We start from the raw sequence: 25803 nt of genomic DNA on the forward strand, positions 1-25803 counted from the left end.
AGACTAAATTTACACAGAGTATATCCTCTAAATTCATTGCCATTGCCCAGAAACAAATTTCCCATACATATACAAATAAAGAAATATAATTTAAAATAACATGTGGCTCAGAAATAAAATCACAGTGGCTATTAGAAAATGTTTTGAGCTGAATAATAATGAAAATACTACAAATCGCTGAGATACAACTGAAGCTACCCTTAGAGAAAAATATATAGCTCTAATTAAATATTTTAGGAAAGGTTTTTAAGAATGGCTAAAAGTTAGACATGTAGTTTCTGTTCAAAATCAATTGGCAAACACTCATCACCATAGCCAACTAAAAGGAATGCTGGGAATGTAGTATTTTACTATGCACCATTTATTAGACAACATTTAACATGAAATATATATTACTAAGTGAAAATAAGGAAAATTCATATGGAATTCAGTTAGCAGCAATTAACACACAGTACCAGCGGGAAGAGGAATGTGAGCCTGACCCCTACAGACTTAATTTTCCCATCACATTTGACCAGAGCGGAATGTACTTATATTTCCCACTGTATTTCTTAGCATAATTAACTTCACTTGCAGTAACAATCACAAAATCTCTGCTTCAGAGTCAAATGCAAATTCAACGAGTGGGGATGGATGGTGGTTCTGCTCCATGCAGTCATTCAGGGTCCTACACTGCTTCTATCAAGTGACTCTTCCCCTAGAACCCAGGATTCCTCTGCTGAATCTTCTGTATCTATCTGGTCGACAAAAAGAGAGAGAAGGTTTGGAAGATTATATAAACATTTCCTATTTTTTTCTTTTCTTTTTTTTTTTCCTTTTTTTTTTAGAGAGAGGGAGAGAGACAGAGCCTGACATGGGGCTCCATCTCACGACCCTGAGATCATGACCTGAGCCGAAATCAAGAGTGGCACATTTAACCGACTGAGCCACCCAGGCACCCCCCCCATGGTAATTTTAAATGTGGCATACATCACATTTCATTGGCAAGCACTTAATCACATGGTTCCACCTACAAAGGGGGCTGGAAAAGAAGTCTGTATGCCTAGGATGAAAACAGAAACAATTTACTGACCAGATGGCCAGTTTTTGCTATGTGCACAGTTTTCTAGTACATATCCCTTAATGCTAATGGAACTAGAGTTGCAATATCATATTCTTCTCAGAGTATACCTTGTTGTAAAAACATGTTGGGATTGGGGCGCCTGGGTGGCTCAGTTGTTAAGCATCTGCCTTTGCTCAGGTCATGATCCCAGGTTCTTGGGATCTAGCCCTGCCTCGGGCTCCCTGCTCAGTGGGAAGCCTGCTTCTCCCTCTCTCACTCCCTCTGCTTGTGTTCCCTCTCTCGCTGTGTCTCTCTCTGTCAAATAAAAAAACAACAACAACAAAAGCATGTTGGGATTAAATTAGATTAATCCCACTTTATACCTAAGTACACTTTATATCTTTGAATTATAATATGTGCCTTTCACAACTACTACTGTTATTTCTAAAATATCCTTATCATTGATGTTGAAGAAATTATGGTCATCTATTTATTTTAAAAGGTAGAAAAGTTAGGAGAACAAAAGCATTTTTATAAAATGTGGCCCAAATTAAAATGTATTTTTAAACTTCTATCATGAATAAAATGCTATAAAAATAAGTTTGTTTCATGGTGCTCATGTTTTTACCCTACGAATTAAAATTTATTACAGAAATAATATAACCAAGGATAATTATTCTATTTAAAATATTCAATATAGACTTAAAATTATGACAGCTATATCCTTATCAAGTATGACTCCACCAAATGTGATTCTACAGAGAGCAAGAGTTCATTAAACAAGATACCACTGAATCTCTACCATCTAACTTAATACAACTTTGATGATAAAAGTCCCTCTGTAAACTATTTTTCTAGTTTTTAGTAATTGTGCATATGGTTGTAAGAAAACTGAGATCCCCAAACTATTAGAATATACGAAGTAATACAGATGAATAAAATAAACTGTATTGGTTGACTGTTGAAATATAAGCTAAAATACAGTTATCCTATTTTCTAAGCCTCCGGAAAAAATAATAACACAACAAAATACAAAATAGCCACAATAACTTTCCTGCATTCTTTTCTTATAGGAAAACTTGTTGAGTTTCCTCTTGAATTGATGTATAATATTTACTTCTGTTGCTGACTCCAGCACTTTGTTCCATCTCATTAATTCAAGGAGTAAGAAACATCAAGGAACATCAGGAACATCATTAATCCAAAGACCATTTCTGGCCATGCCTAAGTGAAGCTATTAAAGATATTTCAAGATCTGACTAAAATAGTTATTAAAAAGCCTAACCACTATGCCTCAATTTATTTTCCTAGATAATTGTAACATCTTTGTTTTGGGTCATGGGTTTATACATGTCTTTGGGTTTCATTTGTTACATTATTTTCAAGTCAAGGTAAAAAAAAATTTAAGTCACAATCAAAAACATTTAAAAAAATTTCAAGCTAAGTTTCAGAATTCGTTCATACATCATAATATAGTTCCGGTAGAGGTATGGTTTACTTAGCATCATTAGATAGCCTGGTGCATGTTTCCTCTGTCTCTTATAGTCTGCATTAAGCAGAAAATTCCATTATTCTTCCAATTTTTTTTTATGAATTGTAATTATATACTACTTGATTAAGAAATTTGAGAATTCATTACAGTTACGTATATGAGCAAGCAGCACAAGCTTTATAAATTGATTTTTCTTTAAATGCACACCACCTTCCTGTTCTTCATATAATTTTACCACCCATTTGTAATTTTACATTTAAATGTGTGATTATTTCACTAATATCTGTATACCCACAAGACTAATAGCCTCATGACAGCAGTGACCTTATCTATTTCCCTACTCTAGTCCAAATAGCCTAATCCCTGGAGTACAGTAAAGAGTTGATGAATGTTTGATGACCAAAAACAAATCAAACACATTGATAGCAAAATAATTTAAAATATATAATTTGTTTTATTCTGGAATTCTTTTTCTGTCCAGATTGATTAATTAAATTTTAAATGGTGGCATGGGAAGATACATACCTGCATTACACACACACACACACACACACACACACAATTTTTTTCCCTAAATTATCAGATGTGGAAAGAGTTGAAAGTAACAAAGTCTAACATAATGAGTGTTTTCTCTCCAGTTATCAGAATACATTGACATCAGAGCTAAATATATTCATTTTTTTTTTACATTTAGGATTTTTAATAGTAATTTTTATATTTCTTTCTCTTATTATATGACTCAAGGGACAAGGATTTCTGGGGAATTGCCCAGAACTATAAAAGTTATATAAATAGACAGGGTTTTTTATTTTTTATTTTTGGTTGATACTAGTTAATCAGACCCATTAAAATGGGATGGATGCTTGTATTCTGAAACTTAGATCCTATATTTTCAGTCTGTTTTATCTTCTCTTTTAGTAATTCTTAGAGCCGTTGTAATTACCACTTGTATTTTCCCAAACCTTCACCATAAAACTCACTGAAGGTTATTTCCCACTTAGCATCTGTAATACGGTTCGTGGATCCATCCTGCTCTGCATCACCGCCATGAAAGGCACTTTGAATCTGGAGACAGCATGCTATAGAAGAAAGAGAAATACCAACTGCAGTTGTAAAATCTTGAGTTCACTTCCAGTTTTGACCTTCAGAAGCTGTATAAGCATGTGTATTTTCCTAACATTTCTGATCTTGGGATTTCTTATCTGCAAATGGTGATCATTCTGTATTAAGAAAGTTAATAACACTTACCCTATTAATAATTATATGCTACATATATGTAAGTTATTCAGAGAAGTCAGTTTCTGGCTACAACATTAGAGTGTCTAATTGTTAGCTGAGTGCAAGACTTTAAAAATGCAACAAAAATATTGTGTCATCTGGGAAGGAAGCCATTGAAAAGAACATGAAGAACATTACAAAAGCAAATTTTGCTTGGTCAAAATTTTCTAAGGGATTTCTCTGGTTACAAAAATGTCACCGTAGCACAACCTTGCATTAGGTTCACTTATTTAACAATAAGACTGGACTGAGATACTACACTCTTCTGAAAGGTAAGAGACTTCCTGCTATTTCCAATCATACCAGTACCTATTTTTATATTAACCTAAATATACTTTAGTAAAATTACAGAGTAGAAGAAATTATCTAGAACATCTAGTTCCAAACTTTTTTTAATGAAACAATTGATGTAGAGAATATTCATAACTTTCTCATGATTTCATAAATAGTCTCAATTAGAGAGAATAAATGTCAAAACTCTTCATTCCTTTTAGCATACTAGTTCTGATTTCAATGATTTGCTAAGGTCTAGTTCCCTTCCATTTTCTAACTCCTGTTAAAATAAAACAAATTCTATCACCAAAAGAATATCCTGCAAAATTACAGTGACTGGGTCTTTTCCAAGTTCAGAATCTTCTTGCAATGGAAGTACCTATATTTCTATCGAGTCCTTGCGTTTTATGATTAATTATGACATTTGCATAACCCCTGTATTGATCTGCACCACTGGGGAAAATACGGGAAAAGAAAGTATGAGTGTTAGTGGCTGCTGGAATACTTTGCCCGCAGCCTGTGGTATGAAAGGACAGGAGTAGTTTTGAAGTCTTCGGAAAGAGTCAGAAATCCAAAAGTGGGTAAAGACTTAAGAATTTGCCAGCAGATCCCACTAGGTTAGTATTTATAATCCAATCTGCTGGAGTTTATGAAGCAGAAGAGTGAAAAATGTGAGAACTCTGCTTAAGGCTAAAAACAAAGAAGAGTGCCTTATTCTGACTTAAAAGACTTATAGGCCAATAGAGCTAATGTGAGAAAGAACATCCTTTAAAAAATGAATACATGTTCATCTGTGAGTTTGAGCTCTAAAAATGATCTTGTTTTGAGAAACAGATTTGAAATGTTCAGCCAGTCATGTTTGCTTACATTCTCTATACTATATTTATTTGATGCTGGGAAGTGTAAAATGATCATCAAACTATTCATCACATCTAACGGATGTTGGATATTGAAAGGCAACTCCACGTGGCATGGACATGTTACGGAGATGACTAATACATGGATACCATATGATTCCTGAGGGGCACTTTTTAGAAACATAAAATTTATTTTGCATATTTTCCAGTAAGGGATTCTAAAAATGAGAATTTCCATCCCTTTACTTTACATAAAGAATGACCAACCTCAACAGCAACATGAGAATGGGATGACTCAGAAATTTGTGATCGCTTCTACACTCATAGTTTAAAATTTCAATTATATATTCTTAAACTTAATAAATTATATTAAAAAAATAAAATATTTAAAACTCATCATTTCCTAATTACTTAGCTACATTTTACTATTACATATGCTTCTGGGGTTATTCACATCTATTGTATCAGTATGGTGAAATACTGTATAATGGTGAGTTACTGCTGTGGCCATATGATTGAACTCTGGCTAATAGGCTGTGGATGGAAGTAATGGGCACAGCAACCAGATTACTTAAAGGAGAAGTATATTCTGGTTCTCTTCTACATATGAGGAAAGTGAGATAGGTGAATGAGGAAACTGAGATAGGTGAATTGCAATAGTTTGTCAGTAAACAACAAACAGGCATTTCAAACTCAGGTGGCTTCTTTCTAGAATCTGCTTGAAGCCACTATATTATAGTGCCTTATAGCGTGATGTTTTTTATTTTTTTTTAAAGATTTTTTATTTTTATTTATTTGACAGAGAGAGAGAGCAAGAGAGGGAACACAAGCAGAGGGAGTGGGAGAGGGAGAAGCAGGCTTCCCGCAGAGCAGGGAGCCCGATGCGGGGCTCGATCCCAGGACCCTGGGATCATGACCTGAGCCGAAGGCAGACTGAGCCACCCAGGTGCCCCGCGTGATGTTTTTTACACCTATATGTGTGAGATGGTGGTTTAAAATTAGTCAAGGATTTAAATTTCCAGTATATACTTTAAGCAGTCAATGGAATTTCACTGAAAGTCAAGATGGGTGGGGGAGATGGACAGATGGATGATTTGTTCTATGGATCAGAAACTGCTGCAAGATACGCAGGGCTCTTTGTTTTATAAAGTACCTTACACTTCACCACTTGCATATAATTTCAAGTAAAATAAATTTAATATGTGTGATTGTAGCTGTGTATTTGCACACACACATACACAAATGTGCACACATATGTATATGCGTAGGTACATGTGTGTATGTGTGTATCTGTATAACAGTCATAAATGTAAACATTTCAAAAATATATATGCCTAAATGACTATTTTTAGTTTAGGGTACATTTAGTTTATATAATTTTAATTTAGCCCTGTTGACACTATTATTGTATGTCTCAAAAATGTGATCATCCAAACATCGTAAGAGAATAACCCAGTAGGCATTACTTCTGAAAAGATAAAAAGGCACGTTTACAACCATTAGATGATTTTAAAAACTACCAACATGCACAGTTATTTTCCTCCAAACCATAAAAAATTAGAAGCAAACATGGATCTTGACTTCCTGAATGATAAATAAGGGTGTCTGAATTCCAACGTCTTTGCATTTGCTTTCTGTAGCCTCAGCATAATCACTGCCAACAATTCCAAAATATGAAATATTTCAAGGAACTTTACACAAAACCTGTCAATAATTTAATTTGCAGATAAGATGAAACCAGGAGAGCATCAAAAATTGACAACATATCTGAAAGAACACTATATTATTATAAAATGCCAAAGTCTAAACCTTAAAAAGCATGTTAGGAGCAAGTTTTCAAATTACTATGGCTATCATACTTTAATTTATTTTAATGTGCACTTCTCTGTGGCCACAAATGATATGAGCTGGTAGACATAGCTTGACAAGCCTGTCTTTTTTATTATTTTTTTAAGATTTATTTATTTATTTGAGAGAGCGAGAATGAGAGAGAGAGAGAGTACATGAGAGGGTGGAGGGTTAGAGGGAGAAGCAGTCTCCTCGCCGAGCAGGGAGCCCGATGCGGGACTTGACCCAGGGACTCCAGGATCATGACCTGAGGCAAAGGCAGTCGCTTAACCAACTGAGCCACCCAGGCGCCCCGACAAGCCTGTCTTAGCATCAGAACAGCTTTGAAGAATAGGTAACATCAAAGAGAAAGTTATTGAAGGCACCCTCTTTTGTAAAACTTCAAATTAGATGGAGAAATTTGAGGGAAGAAGAGTTCAATATTTCTCTGAAGTACTGAAACCGTTTTTATTGAATCACTGAAAAAGTAGAGCACAGACCCTGTGAAATATAGCCATGGTAAAATGTGTGAATTTCTGTGGAAGGTGGAAAGCAATTTTCGCAAGATAGGACCATCAGAGTGTAAAGTTTAAGAAAGTTCCTTCTGGAGCCAGATCCCAGTTCTCCAGTAGAAAAGGAGCCCCATAATGAAACAATGACACTGGAACTAGTAAATTTTAATGCGGTAAAGTGTTCTTTTTTGGGCTTATAAGAAATAAAGAAGTTCTTCAAGAAATAGTAATACTTGAGGATCTTAAAAATACCTTGTAATATAAGGCACTTTAGTTCAGAATGCTGTTTGGGTTCAAATGCAGAACGCTACCTAAAGATTCAAAAGCCAATTGCCTTAGTGATTGCTACAGCTGAATCATAAAGTGTACTTTCTAGACATTTCTTACTAAATGGTCTGAATAAATGTAAATGACTATGAGAGTCTAAGTTTAGTTCTATATACAAGTGCAGATGAAATGAAAATAAAATCATTTACTAAATTTCATTGAACTAAATTCATACCTCTGCATGTCCTGTGTGGACTGAACTCAATGTTGGAAATGTAGGCCATGCTCATAAAACAATTACCTTTGTTCAGGGCAGTGTTTCAGATTTCATTTTAGCACTAGGATTTCAGATGAAGTAGCTCAAAGCCCACAGAAATGAGCATGAGGAGAACATTCAGGGATGTTGGCTTTATAGGTAACTAATTTGAATGAACATATTTCTTTTTAAGACTTTATATGTAATTTTGCTTCTGACTTTCTTTTTTAGAAAGTTATCACAAAAATATTATAAAACCTTTTTTATGTTTATAACTTTTTTTCTAGTAATAACATATATTGATGTAAACATGCATGTGTATGAACACATGTACACACACCTATAGAATTTGGGAAGAATGCCACAAAAGAATAAATTAAAACCAGTAAGATTTCATCCTAATGAAAACAAAATAAAATTTAAAACATCAACTTAAATCAGCAAAGGATTCATTTATCTCACACAAAAAGAAGACAGATGTAGAAAATTCAGTTTTAGTACAACAGATTAAGTTCTTAGAACCCAGGTCTTTTCCTTTTCTTATTTTGCTTTGGCACGTGACTTTAATTTTTATGGTCTAATCCTGGCCACTCCACTTTCCAGGGATGAGATCTATAATATAGAAAAAAAGAAGGGGGAAAGGTAAAGGGGGGGGGGGGGGGGGGGGGGGGGGGGGGGGGGTTCCTGATGATTCCATCCACCTTTAAAGTGATTTCCAGGAACCCCACCAAACAAACTTTGCTTATGCTTTTCCCCTTTAAAACTGGGTCCTTGGCTACCCCAGCCACAAAGAATAGGGGGGGGGTTAATGTTTTAGCGTTTTACAATGTTATAATAAAGGAAGCCAAAGGAGACCGAGTCTTTGTATAGCCAATCATCATACCTGCCACCGTAAATCTGTAACTCAGATACTTCAGAATTAGGGAAGTGTTTCATTACTTATTTCTTTTTTTTTTTTTTTAAGATTTTATTTATTTATTTGACAGAGAGAGAGCACAAGTAGGCAGAGTGGCAGGCAGAGGGAGAGGAAGAAGCAGGCTCCCCGCTGAGCAAAGAGCCAGATGTGGGGCTGATCCCAGGACCCCAGGATCATGATCGGAGGCAAAGGCAGCCGCTTAACCGACTGAGCCACCCAGGTGCCCCTCATTACTTATTTCTGGAGAAGTGAAACAAACTCTTTCATATTAGTTTTGCTGATACCCTATAATTCAGATATTAGATAATAAAATTAAATGAAAGGAAGAAAATAAAGACATTTCTTGTATCTGGAGAGAGACTCTCATTCTCAAAGGCATTTGTAACAAGCACTTAATATTTATTATATAGAATGACTGTAATATACTTTTTGAAAGTTAGAAAAATAGTATTTATTTTCACTGATTATTTCATTAATTCTGGCTAAATTACCAGAATTTAGGCTAAAGAAGATTCTCAACTCATTACTGAAAAACTTTAAAGGATTCTCCAATTTCTTTGTTGTGATTGAAACTGTGAAATATTTAAGTGTAGAAAATATTAAATGATGATCCATTTCTTCCTATATAGTTCATAGCTGAAAGTTCCTACTTGTGGAGCTCTCCAATAACAAGTAATTTCAAAATCCGTCTTCCAATCACTCAGACTAATTACCAAGGCCCTGAATTCTCTGAGACCCCCTGGGTCACAAACATTAACACCCCTGCTAGCGTTTACTACTGCTGGCATTACATTCAAAGTCTACAGATTGAAGAAACAGGTAGTATTTCATAATTTTTCTCATCTGCTTTTTTCATTACTAAATAAATCGAACATATTATGTGATATGTCTTGGAGAAAAGTTTATTGAACATGGATAATTGTTTGGAATAATAAAAAAAAAAAAACACAACTTTGATAATCTTTGCTAGATTCGATGGGAAAAAAATGGCCCCTAAACTGCTGTGCAAAAGGCCAGGGGAGAGGTTTGTGTTGCTCCTGAGAGGGCGTGGGGAGGCCCGTGAGAAGAGAATAAAAATGAAAGAATTTGAGAGACCTTGGATATCTTAGGCCTTGAGGTGGGTGATGGGTCCTCGAAATTACGAGTCAAGTTTTAAAACACTTGAGTGGGGTTCATATGAAAATTGGATGAGGGAGTTGAGTTTTGTACACAACAGTTAAGGGGACAGGAAGGGAAAACTACTAATGGCAGCAGAAGCCAGATGTGCAGGAAAAGCCCGAGCTTGTATTTGCATAATATAGATCTGAAGAAAATTGACTTTGAAAGTTGAAATTGTGTTTCTTTAGTAGTAAATAAATTGCATGTTCTTGATCTGAAGATAACACAATTTTATTTTTTTTAAAGATTTTATTTATAGTGGAAAAAAAGATTTTATTTATTTGACAGAGAGAGACACAGTGAGAGAGGGAACACAAGCAGGGGGAGTGGGAGAGGGAGAAGCAGGCTTCCCGCCAACCAGGGAGCCAGATGTGGGGCTCCATCTTAGGACCCTGGGATCATGACCTGAGCCGAAGGCAGATGCTTAACCATCTGAGCCACCCAGGCGCCCCAAGATAACACAACTTTAAATAGAAGCAAATGGTTTTTGTTCAGAGTTCCTTCATTAAATGAAACAAATTCAATAGGCTGACTGTAGCCTATTTAAAGACCCCAGACTTGCGCAGGCATTAATATCAAATCTGAAAAGTCAGAATCACTGATAGCAAATGTATGCTGGAAAGTAAGGAAAAGTCATTCTCTCAGTTAAATTCAAATTATTTTTCATGTATAGTGTGGTGAGCTGAATAATGGCCCTCCAAAATGTGCATGTCCTAATCCCTGGAACTTGTGAATATGTGTGATTTTATTAATGTGACCAAATTGAGGATCTTGTGATACAAGTTTATGCTGGATTATCCAGGTGGGGCCAACATAATTATGGGTTCTTATAAGAGGGAGGTTGGAAAACACAGACAAGAAGATGTGAATATGGAAGCAGAGGTTGGGAAGAAGAGAAGATGTTATCCCACTGGTCTTGAAGAAGGGGCCACAAGCCCAGGAATGTGGGTGGTCTCCAGAAGCTGGAAAAGCAAGCAGCCTCCAGAAAGAATACTGCCAACACCTTGTAAGACTTCTGGCCTCCCAAATATAAGATAATAACTTTGTGTGGTTTTAAGCCATTAGCTTTGTGGCAGTTTGTTATAACGGCAATTGGACACTAATGCACATAATAATCTGAGACTACCATTAATTTCTGTGTGTGGTACATCTAAGATTTCAAGATTCATTCGTTTTCCTTCCAACTCTAGGTGCACCTGAATTGTGCAACATTTAAAGGAAGGGTTTTCTTACTACGCTAACATATTTCCCTCCTTCAGCACATGATCTTACTGTCAAGGTGTGGCAGGCACATCATTAGCATTTCCTTTCAGGAAAAACTGAATCTTTTCCTAATTCCTATTTTTCTCATAACTACCACAGGTACTTCATCCTTACTGCTACTGGGCACGGGTCTTTTTTAGAAGTATTATTCCATTTTTTATGGGTAAGCCAAATACAGGTTTATTGTATTCTAGAGGTCAATGCACAATTACTGGGGTTACTGATTGACTTTAATTTTTTATGGGACTTTCAGAAACTTGTAGTACATGTTCAGTCTGCATTTGCTATAAAAATGATTTAACAATTGGCAGTATTTCAAAAGTCTTAAAGAAACACTGCCTGGACAAAAAGCTCTGGTGAACTATGAAATGTCTCATCAAGGCTAGGTTTCACCTAGGCTATGATGAGGAATTTCTATGTTGTAGAACAATACTGTGATAGGAATAAATCGAAAGCAAAGGAACAATATATGTGGCTGTGACCTGGGGGGGGGGGGGGGGAGGGGTGCTTTATGATTTTATTTCTGCCATTTGTCTGTTTTTAAATAAATTGAAAATGTAACAGAGGAACTATGCCACTGTAATTTAATGTACTACACTGTATTGTTTATTGATAGATCATAGAAGTAGCAAAATTATATTACTTCAAAACTTACTCTTTTTTTTTAAAAAAAGATTTTATTTATTTATTTGACAGAGAGAGAGACAGCCAGAGAGGGAACACAAGCAGGGGGAGTGGGAGAGGGAGAAGCAGGCTTCCTGCTGAGCAGGGAGCCCGATGTGGGACTCAATCCCAGGACCCTGGGATCATGACCTGAGCCGAAGGCAGACGCTTAACGACTGAGCCACCCAGGCACCCTACTTCAAAACTTATTCTATAAAATTATTTCAGTATCTGCTACTTCCATCCATAATTTTTATTATTTCTGTTCAACAGCTTTTGTTTATTATTTATAGACTTCAGCAGGAGTTCTATTCAACAAATTGTTTTAAGATATATATAGATGAACCATGAGAGACGATGGACTCTGAAAAACAAACTGAGGGTTCTAGAGGGGAGGGGGTGGGGCGATGGGTTGGCCTGGTGATGGGTATTCAAGAGGGCACGTACTGCATGGAGCACTGGGTGTTATACGCAAACAATGAATCATGGAACACTACATCAAAAACTAATAATGTAATGTGTGGTGATTAACATAACATAGTAAAAAATAAATAAAAATTTAAAAAAGATATATATAGAGAGTGTCAATTCAGATAATCCTTTAGACCCTTGGCATTATTACACTACTGTTCTTTTTTTTTTTTTTTTAAGATATTTATTTATTTGCGAGAGAGAGAATGAGAGACAGAGAGCATGAGAGGGAGGAGGGTCAGAGGGAGAAGCAGACTCCCTGCCGAGCAGGGAGCCCAATGCGGGACTCGATCCCGGGACTCCAGGATCATGACCTGAGCCGAAAGCAGTCGCCCAACCAACTGAGCCACCCAGGCGCCCCTACACTACTGTTTTTAACATGTGTGCTTCCCTGCTACAGTGACCATAAAGAATCAAATTTATCAAAGAGTAATCTTTTAGCATCCTGAAAACAATGTCTCAATTGTTCAAATGGTTAAAAACTATTCCTATTTCCTGTATATCTCTCCTAGTACTTTTTTCCCCTGCTGTTACATTTGGTATTTAATTTCATTTGCTATTTCATTAATGAGGTGAAATTTAATTTCATTTGGTCAATATTTCTATATTATGATGGTACTTGATCAAGAAACTGTATTTATTTCATTGGTACATATTGATTATATAAATTTTTATGTATATAAAAGTGTGTGAGTATATGTATGTGTATACATATACATATGTTTATACACGTGTGTGCTGTTACCATTTTGTGCTCCAAAATTTCTAAGTCTAGTGTGCCTGGGTGGCTCAGTTGGCTAAATGTCTACCTTCAGCTCAGGTCTTGCTTAAGTAAGTACAGGGATAGAGGGAAAGGCATTTTTATAGTAGACTTCACATTGTTAGCTTAGACTGATCTTCAGTCTGAAAATATTACATACTCATAGCTCTGCAACACCCAATCATATGCTCGTGTAACTTATCCAAGTGTCCTGGGATTGAATCCCGCACTGGGCTCCCTGTTCAGTGGGGAGTCTGCTTCTCCCTCTACCTCTGCCCCCCATCCCCTCTTGTGCTCTCTCTCTCTCAAATAAATAAATAAAATCTTAAAATTTCTAAGTCTAAAAGTTGTAACTTTATATAAGCAAATTCACACATTTACAAATATGCTATTTTCAGTAATGAATTGAAGTCTACTAAAATATATATTGCAATAATTTCTAAATAATATTCTCTAGTTAATAATTTCAATTATAGAGATTAAGTTAGATAATTAGTACTAACAATATTTTTCAGCTACTTATTCAGTAATTTAGAGATGATAAAATTCAAGTCGTCTGTATTTGTGAGGGTCAGAATCACTTTAGTTACCCACTAGCAGACCAGTAAATTCTCATAGCAAGAATAAACTCTTTGCCACTTTGGATAGGAAGCAACCAGAATGTTTGCACTTTTTCATTCCTGGAGAGATAAGCTGAATTAGGCATATGCAGTATTATACAGTGTTATGGTATAAACCAAGGTAAAGTGGGTAATTGAGTTTATACTAGCAATTACACAAATACAAGTATGTGTATCTGGTCATGAAAAAGAAATTGCACATGAAAATATACAAGAATGGAAGAAATGATACTTCCTCAAACTTAATTCTCTATAATTTGAAGATCATTTTATTTACATCACTACATTTAATATTCAAGAAAGCCCCGTGAAGTAGATGTTGTTATCTGACTTCATGGAGAAGTTAAGTGCATTTTCCCAGTTCACTGGATCAGTAATTGTAGAAGTATAGACTATTATGCTGGTCTTAAGTTCAGTGTTCTTTCTGGCCTCATGTATAATTTATTGGAAACTGGATTCTCTTTTATTTTGACTTTCCTCCATATCAGTCACACACACAGAAAACCTCCCAGGAACTGTTCTTTTTCTTAGGCCTAAAAATAATTAGGTAAGCCTACTGAAGAGTCAGGGGTCTAAATGTTTAGGCCATCCTTTCTCTTTGCAAAGTCTTTGTAAGATCTCTTTCAAAGGATCTCTACTAGTGATTTCATATCCTCTGTGTGATCATTACACCAAAATCAAATGAACCATGACAAAGCACTTCCTATTAGAATGGTTTGTTGAGGCCCAACAATAAGATATCTCTAGATGTGCTTAGCCAAGTTGTGTACTAACTTAGATCATCATTAAAATGTCATCAGAAAACTCTATTCTATGGTGATTTGTTTGTTTGGATCCATGAAGATAAAGACCTAAAATGCATTTTTTCAGACAGATATGTAATTTTATTAAACAAATTATATGAAATGTAGTAAGAGAATAATATAGGGGCACAGAAAATATTTGCGCTGTTTTCTGCTTCTCTGTGCCCATAGTTTCTCTCTGTATCATGGTTCATTTTATGTGTCAGCTTGACTGGGCCACAGTGTTTCTAGATTAAACATTATTTCTGGGTGTGCCTGGACATTTCCAGATAAGATTAACATTTGAGTCAGAGGACTCAATAAACAGATGGCTCTCTCCAATGCAAGTGAGCATCATCCAAACTGTTGAAGACCTGGATAGAACAAAAAGCAGACAAAAAAGGAGGACTGGTTCCTTTCTTGCCTATTGAGATGGGACACTGGTCTTCTTCTGCCTTTGGACAGGGATTTATACCATTAGCCACCCTGGTTCTTAGATGTTAGGTCTTAGGTTTGCACTGAATTATACCACTGGTTCTTCTGGTCTCCAGCTTGCAGATGGCAGATCATGGGATCATTCATATCTACCAATAGTGTATGTATATATGCATGCATGTATGTATATATGTATGTACCATTCATATCTACCTATATGTATGCATCCATCTATCTATCTATCCATCTCCTAGTGACTGGTCCTGAGTCTTATTTTCAAAGTTTTAGCTGAGATTATCAGATTGCCCCACCTCTTGTACATCTTAATACAGTTTAGTGTGGATAACCTGTGAGGTTGTGTTGTGGTTCACTGTCCAGGCAATAGTGACAGTGAAAAGAGATTCTTTGAAAAGAGGCACTGGAATGACAGGCAGGACACAATTATATACAAAATGTAAACAAGGTATTTACTGCCACCAAGCTCTAGAATAGAATATATCAAAGAGAAACTAAATTTATCAAAGATAAATCATGTTTATAAATTAATATATTCATGAATAATTAATGCCCTGAAAAGGACATTAAACACTTGTGAGAGTTAGTAGGACAAAGAAAGACTAAAAAATCCATTTAACAATATGTTCTAGATAGACTACAATATTCAACTGATAAATGCAGTTATTGCTTTTGACCTTAGACAAGAACCTAAGACTGTATATATTCCAAGTGTTATGGAATTGAAGTAGAGTTGAACATTTCTTTGTTTCCCCCTTTATTTTGTGATGGAGTTGTGTAAAGGGATAAGCCTACACATTGTGTAATTAATATCACATAGATCCTGGAATAAAATTGCAATGCATGTTTAAAATTGAGCATCGTTAGGCCATAGCGTGACTAAAATAAAGTTTTAAGTTTGAGAATTATTCTTTTCTACTACTTACATAAGTTCCATATAAAAAATAGCATTTCTTTTTCTTCATGGCATTTTTTTCTAGAAAAAAAACATTATGTCCAAAGAAAACTCTTCCATCAGTGATGATATGTTCCCATATACAATGAACCAAATGCAGATGAGGCAATTCACAAATTTTGTTATCCTTAACAATTTAAATGGATCATTACAATATCACCTCAATACCATTTTTTATGGTTATGAAAGAAATTATTGGGTTCTACCTGAAAAAGACATAACCTTTTTTCCCCACAGACAAAAAGGAAAAGTGAATCACTTGAAATTATCCTATAATGATTACTTCTATATTATATTGTAGCAATTCCACAATAGTGACAAAAACAAACAACACATTTAAGACATTTCATAAACTTTTATGCATAAAATGTCCATAAGTTTTGAAAATTATGTAGAAAAAAGTAAACAAAACTTACAGGTTATAGACCAGCATAGGATTAAAATAAATTGTATATCAAGCCCTATGATTTTTATTATGCCAAAAATATGTTTTATAGTACAATAAACTACATAGACAGTTATATAAAGTTAGGAGGGATAATTTATTGTGAGTTCCTTACCAGCATTTTTTCTTCTCCCATGCTTCTTCAGTTTTTCTCTTCAAATTTTATGGCACTAAAAAAAAAAAATAATAATAATGATAACATTAGAAGTTGGCATATTAGTCCATAACCCTAAAAAAGCAACCACTTGAGTTGTTTATTATATTTGAGGTTTTTTCCTGCATTTAAACTGCTTTTTCCAAGTTTAAATGGCCATAACATTACTGGAGTAATTGTTTCTTTTCTTTTTTTTTTTGGTCAGGTTTTTAGAAATTTATTTTTAGAGATTGCTTCAGTAGTATAGATGTGGATCTACAAAAGTGTTAGTTCTTTTTTTCTCAGATAAATTATTCTAAATCAATTCTAATATCACAAATATGATTATGATTTTCCTTCATACATATTGCCAGAATATTTTCCAAAATAGCCGCAAATTTTTATATTACCTCCTGCATTTATTTTTTAAAAGATTTTATTTATTTATTAGAGAGCGAGAGAGAGAGAAACAGCATGAGAGTGGAGAGGGTCAGAGGCAGACTCCCTGCTAAGCTGGGAGCCCAATGTGGGACTCGATCCCGGGACTCCGGGATCATGACCTGAGCCGAAGGCAGTCGTTTAACCAACTGAGCCACCCAGGTGCCCACCTCCTGTGTTTAAATGTGCTAGCTTCATCACATTCTCAACAACATCACATGCTACATAATTTTTAATACATTTAAAAAAAATAAAATTTATATTCCAAGATTGCTTTGTTCTAATTTCTCTATTACTGTGTCTGTAATTATATGTTTATGGTATGTTTTCTCAGGTGATACCTATACAATTATATTTGTTCTTTGTTCATTATGAATATTCACTTTCTCTTATTTGAGGTTAACATATTTGATAACAGTTGTTCCTTTTAATTTTGTTCTTTTTCACTTATTTGAAGCTGCCAAAATAGGTGGAAACTATTTTAAATACTTTTGGGTCACTGTTTGTATGATTCAGTACATGGAGTCAGTTTAATCATATATCCCAACATATAATTAGGCAAGAAGCTATAAGAACTCAATTCACATGTGTGATAATATCCCTGCCCAAGCTACAAAGAGTCAAAATGACTGAAATGTCAATTTACCTATGTCTAAATAACTTATTTTTATGCACAGTGAGATGCCCATTAAATCCCTTTCCTAAAAGAAGTTAGATTTCGGCACAACAATTTCCTGCTGCTTTTTCATATGGCTCACTTTCCTCTATCATTATATTTGAACTGCATCATTACTGTTGCAGAACATGAACTTATGACATGTGATGATGCTCTGAGGTAGAAGCACTGCAAATGAGAGTTGAAAGTCATAATACTTCCTTATCCTTGTCTTCAGTTTGGGGATTGAATACATTCTTTCTCTTTTCCCCTCTGTTTGTATGTGGCTATAAAACCTTTGTGTCTTTGGCTTGGATCTTTATTATTTTTTTCCAGTATAATTGAAAATACTATATTTTCATTTCTATTTCATTTCCAAGGCTTCTCTCTGTGCTGTAAAATTTCAGGGTTAAATTTTAGGTTGTATACAGAACTTTTTCATAGACAATAGAATGAAATAATGTAAGTATTTTACATGACAAACAGTCAGCAATTTCTTCATAGCCTTCCTAAGAGGAAGGAACATTTCCATAAGGGGAGAAATACTAGGGAAAATTTCCATAAAGGCTGTATCAGAAAATAAAATTGATATCTATAATAAATCACCTTCAGTGTTCCAGTGGCAAACACTGTCCTGACTAGAACTCAAAGGATTATTACCAGAGTGCATCAGTGTATAATAATTTTGGTATTTTTCCTCCATATATAGCCCTAAAATCTTACTAGTACTTGAAGTTGCACTCTATATTTTTCCTTCTGTAAAAGATATTGAAGTCTGAGATTTTTAAAAGTCAAATAAGCAAGATTTCATCTTTTTTGAATTTATAAAAATAGACCAAAAAAGAATAATAAAATTATTAGCTATTTGCCATGAAAAACAACTTTCATAACTAAATTATATTTTTAAGCTTCCATGTAAAAATTAGTAGAAGTACAACTTTTTCATCTTACAGCTTTTGAAACAGCTAACATATATTGAGTGCTTTCAAAGAAACATACTTTTAATTAGCAATTAATATTATTATAATTAATACTACCTAGTAAAAAGTGAAATCAGTTTTTATAAACTAAAGGAATTAAATTTAGACATGTGAAGGACATTTAGACTAGTTTGTTATCAATTATAATATTATAATCTAAGTCAATCCTGAAACAGATAATTCCAATCGCTATTACTAGCATCATGTATAGATGAAGAAATTGAAGCTTAGAGACTAATTAACTTGGACAAGATCACGAAGCTTATAAGTGTCAGGCTAGAATTGAAATCCTGATCGGACTTGAGGACGCAGGACCTTTTGGTTGCTAATTTTGCATCCAAGGTTTCATTTGTCTCTGTAGATTACATCTATGATCACAAAGGTATAACTTTTGTTCATCTTTCACCTACGTGTGCCTAATCTTTCAGGTCATGGAGTATCCTTGTTATTGCAAGGATAACAATATACTTGCAATGTAACAATAATCACAATGATATACCCACATCACTATTTATTAGAATCTGTGCTAAATGTTTTAATGAAATTATTTTATTTGGTACTATTTCTGTTTTAAAGAAAAGATAACCAAGTTTTAGGGAGGTGAAAGTCCCAGAACAATGTTACACAAAAATAAATGTTAGAGCTGGGATGCAAACTGAATTCATGCTATGCAAAGGCCAAGCAGACTTGCAACCGCCTCAGGCTTCATGGCCTCAGATAGTGATCCAACAAAATGATTTTTCCCACCTTCTTTTCAGTTGCTTAGATGAGACTCCCTTCTCAGTCTAATGATGCATGTTCTTACATTCTGCACAGTATATCCAAAGACATGTCTGAAATTCTGTTTACAAGAGGCTATTTAGCATGCCTATAAAAAGTATGAGTCAGGTCAGGACAGACAGACCTGGGGTTGAATCCTATCTCCCACATTCGCTAAATATTCACCAGAGGTAGCGTAATTGGCTTGCCTATTTTTTTTCATTTGTAAAAGGGAATCATAATGGTGATCTAACTCTGGGTTTGACCATTAACTAAGATAACATACAAAATTCAAGGATAGTGCCCAAGGTGTAGTAAGATTTGTATCATGATGCTTTATTTCCTTTCACCCCACATTTACTTCTCTCCCATATGTGTTTTTCATTCTTTTCCAAGGACAGCAACTTCTACAACTTTATTCAGACAGTTGTCATTGCAGGTAATAAAATTATAATAACCTAAATATACATTGGGTTATTTAGACTACTTGTATGGGTACTAGACACATATACTTCTTTTGGGAGTCAAACGTGTGTGTGTGTGTGTGTGTGTGTGTGTGTGTGTGTATTGTGCTTTGCAAGAATGTTGGCTGTTAGGGGCGCCTGGGTGGCTCAGTCATTAAGCGTCTGCCTTCGGCTCAGGTCATGATCCCAGAGTCCTGGGATTGAGCCCCGCATCGGGCTCCCTGCTCCGCGGGACGCCTCCTTCTCCCTCTCCCACTCCCCCTGACTGTGTTCCCTCTCTCGCTGTGTCTCTGTCAAATAAATAAATAAAATCTTTAAAAAAAAAAAAGAATGTTGGCTGTTATATTAAGTTTATTTAACTATAACAAAAACTATCATTTATAGAGTGCTGACAAATTGCTAGTCTCTGTGCTGAGAGTTTGTTCTTCACTATTTGCTGAGTGAAGTTTTGTTGTCCAAAACTTTGACAGGCAGGTGCAGTTATTATTTCCACTTTTCAGTGAAGAAACTTAAGCTTAGAAATGTTAAGTAATTTTTCTAAGGTTTCATGGGAACATAAATTCAAACTGGGGCCCTCTAAGACTTCATTTTTACCCCTACAAAAGACACTTGCTCATTTATACATCATGTATAAAAGTTTGGATTTGTAGTCTGGGAGTAGTTCTATTTACTTTTAGATTGATACTTAAGGTTTTAGTATTCAAATATTCTGGCAGTGTAGCCAGTGAGAAAATAGGGCCCAGGTTATCATGAACATTTACCATGACACAGACAAGGCCATTTTACCTATGAGACCTGTTAGAGGTCTTCAAGGTATTCATCACCTTCTCCTGATCTATAAAAGAGGAGTGGCCAATTACATTCACCACAGTGTTTACCCTTGTCCAATTTGCTTGCTATATATAATTTAAAACTAGCCCATCTTGATAGCAAGACAAGCCACAGCTAAATCAATTTTCAAATAGTATTCTCCTTTTTGGCTAATTCTAACTATCTGGTTCAATGAGAAAATTAAGTATATAATGTTTATTTCTTAGAGGTTGAAAATATAATTAATATAGATGTGGCTAAGTAAAAATTATTAAAAGCACATTAATGTATTCTCTTCATTTGTCACTTGATATTTGCATGGGCCAGATAAGTGCACTGAATTTGATATTTCAATATTTTTCTCCAGTCTTACACATAGATTTCAGAAATTAAATTCATAATATTTATAAGGTAACTTTACATTAAAAAAGAAATTTATAAGGTAACTAAACATTAAAAAAGAAATTTTTCAAGATGTCCTCTTTTTTTCAGGAGAGTTAGGAATTATTTTATCTTATTTAAATGAAAGTTACATGTCTGAAAGCATCACCAATATGAAGAAGAGTTACACGTCTGAAAGCATCACCAATATGAAGAAGAGTTAACTCTGCTGATATTTTAGGTCACCTACATAGATATTCAATTTTATGTGTGAAAGCTGAAGATGGGATTATTCATTCAAAGATGTATATTTGGAAAAGGGCCCAAGTGAGATGCCTACAAATTAAACATTTGGCAAAATTCCTTAGATAAATGGAAAAGGTCGTTTTGAAAATTTGGTCTGGTGGATTTTAACAGCTGCACTATAAACTGTAATTGCAATTTAAACAACCTCTGATGCCACTCTAGAAAGATCTTAACCTTCTTAACCTGTCACCCCTCAATGCTTGCAAGTAAGACACAGATATAATTTTATGAGCTGTTAAAGAAATTTCCCCAATTACTTGACTCCACAGTTATTGTTATATGTAACTGACAAAAAAGGTAAATCTGACCCATGATTCTATGAAAAAACAAACCCAAAAACCACAATACTTAAGTGTGTGAATCTAAATTCCAAGTGTATTTGTAGAAGAAACAGCAAATAAACATATTTGATCATTAAAAATTTAATCTTTTCAGATTCATATTCTATGGTTGTTTTTAATAAAGCCTGAAAGTGCTACTGTGTATTTTCAGGATCAATTTTGTCTACATGAAAATATTATATATTTCAACAATTTTGTATCAAAGTTATAACTTTGGGGAAAATAAGGTTTGTAATAATATATTCATTTTTCATTGGGAAATTCAAAAGCATTGTTTTGGAAAGAACATTGTAAATCACATTCAGAAGTGTGAAAGCCAGAATACAAAAATGATGAAGGATGATTTTAAACATATAGCACTAATAATATTTGAAATGTGTCAAAAGAAAATCATAGAATTATAGAAATCTTAAAACAGCTATTGGATTACTCATTGGGATAGGGAGACATAGAGGTCTTAGGCCCTTAGGCCCTTTTTTTCACGTTTTGGCTTATTTCAAAATTTTAAGTTATCTTAATAATTTAATTTATACTATTATGGTTTCTTTTCCCCTTTTCATTTTATGAGGTTATTTTCTCCTTCAAAAAACCTTGGTCAGGGGCGACTGGGTGGCTCAGTCGTTAAGCATCTGCCTTCGGCTCAGGCCATGATCCCAGGGTCCTGGGATCGAGCCCCGCAAGAGGCTCCCTGCTCTGCAGGAAGCCTGCTTCTCCCTCTCCCACTCCCCCTGCTTGTGTTCCCTCTCTCGCTGTGTCTTTCTCTGTCAAAAAAACAAATAAAGGCTTTAAAAACAAACAAACAAAAAACAACAAAACAACAACAACAACAAAACCTTGGTCATACATAGTATCAGAGCGTGTATCTGTTGAAAAGATTTTCATATGGAGTTTTCTGCTAAATTGAGGTATGTTCCATCAGCATTACTGTAAATAATTAGAGTGGAAGGTTGTGATAAAACTGTTTCAGAAAATATAAAAACAGGTGCGCCTGGGTGGCTCAGATGGCGAAGTGTCTGCCTTTAACTCAGGTCATGATCCCAGGGTCCTGGGATCGAGTCTCGCATCAGGCTCCCTGCTTAGCAGGGAGGCTGATTCTCCCTCTGCCTGCCGCTCCCCTGCTTGTGCTCTCTCTCTCTGTGTCAAATAAATAAATAAAATCTTTAAAACAAAAAGAAAATACAAATGCAATGAATACCAAGGAAATTCAGCAAATATTTTTTCTGTCATAAAGAAATAAATCATAACAAATCAATTTCTTATAAAATAGGTGTTTTTTGAGCCAGATATTAACACCTAATATAAAGTTGTCTTGTTCAGTGATGAATTTACATTTTTAAGAGGATGCTGCATGTAATGAACCTAATGTTCAAAGAAATAGATTTTTCTTCTGATTTGAAATTTCTAATATTTAAAGTTGAACAATGCCATATAGGTTTCCTTAAACCTTCATTTATCCTTGTAATGTTTTCCTTAGATTAGCATAAACAAATGAGTGAAATTTTAGTAAAGACAATGAATATCTCTACTGTATTATTATATACATTCAATAGTTATTTAGTGTGAGCACTTAAGATTATTAATATGCAGTATTATAAAAATGCCAAACTGGGACATGTTTTATAATAATGATTTTCATTTCACCATGACAGCCTGAATTACCCTTCTCATTATTTATTATTTTATAAATAAACTCAAAAAATAACATTTGTCTTGAACTTTAGTGTTTTTAAGTGCTTTCACCTAAATTATTACTTCATTTACATTATAATGATACTTTCACTAGCAATTCTTACCATGGTTTAACAGACGGGGAAACTGAGGTTTAAAATATTTTAAGGGATTTTTCAATTTCATCCCAACATTAGTGAAACAAATCTGGAACTCCAATCCTGACCATTCAATCTCATATCTTGGTCTCTTTTATCATGTCACTGAAGGGTGGCAGTATTATGTCACCCCCAAGTATGCCACTTTGGTATGAGGATTATTTTGATTTAAAGGCACTTGCAAAGCAGTAGGTGCAAGAAGAACATTGGAACTCCTCTTTTCTTCCTGAAAGCAGGAGCAGAAACTCCCATGTGAAAGATGTCCTCTCTTTACCAGAGAAAAGGAACATTCTTATTATACGAGTTGGCGAATCTGCACAGACAATTCTATACATAAAGATACTGTTAAAATGACTTTCCTCTTTTTTTAGTGTCCCCATATATTTTAGTTACTTTTCTACAATTGCTTCTCTTTGTTCAGCTTAATATATAAGCACTTAGGTTTTGCCACTTCTTTGACCTTTCACTTCCTAATGAAGACTCCCACGTCATGTAAAATTTACATTAAATGAATTTGTATGATTTTCTTTTGTTAACCTGTCTTTTTGTTACAGAGACCCAGCTGAGACCTAAGATGGGTAGAGGAAAAATTTTCCCTTCCCTATACCACTGAAGACACATTTTTAAGAGAATATTATTTACCCTGATTAGATCTCTTTAGAAAGCCAATAAAACCACAAATGGAGTTTAATTGAACTAGAAGTAGTTCTGTATATGGAAGAAAAATTTGGATAATTAAAGTTAATAAATTATGAGAGGCAAAAATAAACACAAGCACATGCAATTACACTAGTGTCACTGAGGACCATATTAGCTATCTGCCAAAAACCATATGCATGTTACTTATGTAGATGGATAAAATAACAGCACAACACAAGAATTGTGTCACTCTACTCTCAAGTCCCATGGATACAATTATTCCTTAAAGGAAGAAATGATTTTAGTTTGGGAAAGGATGAAAAAAAAAAAAAGACCAATAGGAAGATAAAGAAACCCAAATATTCTTCACAAGTCGAAGTTCTCAGCTTGTGTAAGGACTTAAGTTTAAGCCTGGTGCTGACTCTCTGGTGAACTCTGGCGGGATAAGCCAAACCCTTAGAGATGTTACATTTTTGACATTGCATTAGCCATAGATCTTTCCTTACTTTTCGGTAGAGCCAAGATAAAGTTACAGATCACATGGCAATGCCATAGTCAAATATCCTTTGTCAATAACACAACTTCTAACTAAACGTGGCCTAACAATATCTTATGAGATATAGAAAAGATTAAACCACGTATTTTCTCCCCAAATTAGATGAACATAAAAGGTTCTTGAAATTCATTTCAAGGACAAGGGATTAGCTTATTCAGCCCCTCTTTCCCACCTACCTTTGCCTACTACAGCTTCATTGGAGACTTACCTAGTGGTACCATGGATCGTGCCCATAATTCTTAAAGTTCTAAGCTTTTAGATACTCAATGAAACATGTTGAGTTTGTTTAGAGCTCCACAGGATATACAGCTTTTTTTTTTTTAAAGATAATTACTGGTGAGTGTGCAAAACTAGGCCCTTAGATACTAAGGGTCTGCCTGGGCCACTTTCAATTATTAATGCCCCTTGGTAATTTGAAACAAAATGAAGTGTAAAAACAGAGTTACAAAAATTTTAGTACTTTACATTTGATTAGCTCAACTATAAAACACACAAAATACAATGACTTAAATGTAGCCACATTACATTTGAGGTTCTTGAATACGAAATTTAGTCCAAATGTACTTTCTGCTTTCCCCATAAAATTAGCCTCGATACAAAATTCCTAAAATATTCAGGGTGTGGGAAAACCAAAGTGTAGCTCCTACAAATGAACATTCTTAAAAGAATACTCAATTTAATTCAGGTAGTATGGTTAGAATCTAACAGTAGAAACTGAAGCCAGAGTGGCTGGGGGTGAATACTGGCTCTGCTATTTACCAGCTGTATAAACATGTTTTGTTTCCTCTTTTGTATAACATGAATAATAACATTAGTTATTTTATGGGGTCATTGTAAGGACTAAATTATTTAATATTTACAAAGTGCTTAAGAGAATTCCTTAGCACATACATGTATATATTTTTTGTTAAATAAATAAAATAAAAAAGGCAGCATTGTATAAAGTGTTAACCTCTATAACAGTCACAAAATCTCAGTGGTTCAAATTAATAGAATTTTGTTTATTATAATCCCATGTGAGTTTGGAGACTCTACTGAAAAGTCCTACCCAAAGGAGTCAAATAGGGACCCAGGCTACTTCAGCCCTGTGGTTCTCTCATCTGGTTATGCCTCCCGGGTATCCTCTGCATTCAGCTGGTTGACAGATACATGAAAAAGAGAGTGTGGAGGCTTCCTTAGGGTGTTTAAAGAGAGGCATACAATTTCCACCTACATTAGACCTCAATAG

The sequence above is a fragment of the Neomonachus schauinslandi genome, chromosome 7 (genome assembly GCF_002201575.2).
Source record: "Neomonachus schauinslandi chromosome 7, ASM220157v2, whole genome shotgun sequence".
Lineage (NCBI taxonomy): Eukaryota > Metazoa > Chordata > Mammalia > Carnivora > Phocidae > Neomonachus > Neomonachus schauinslandi.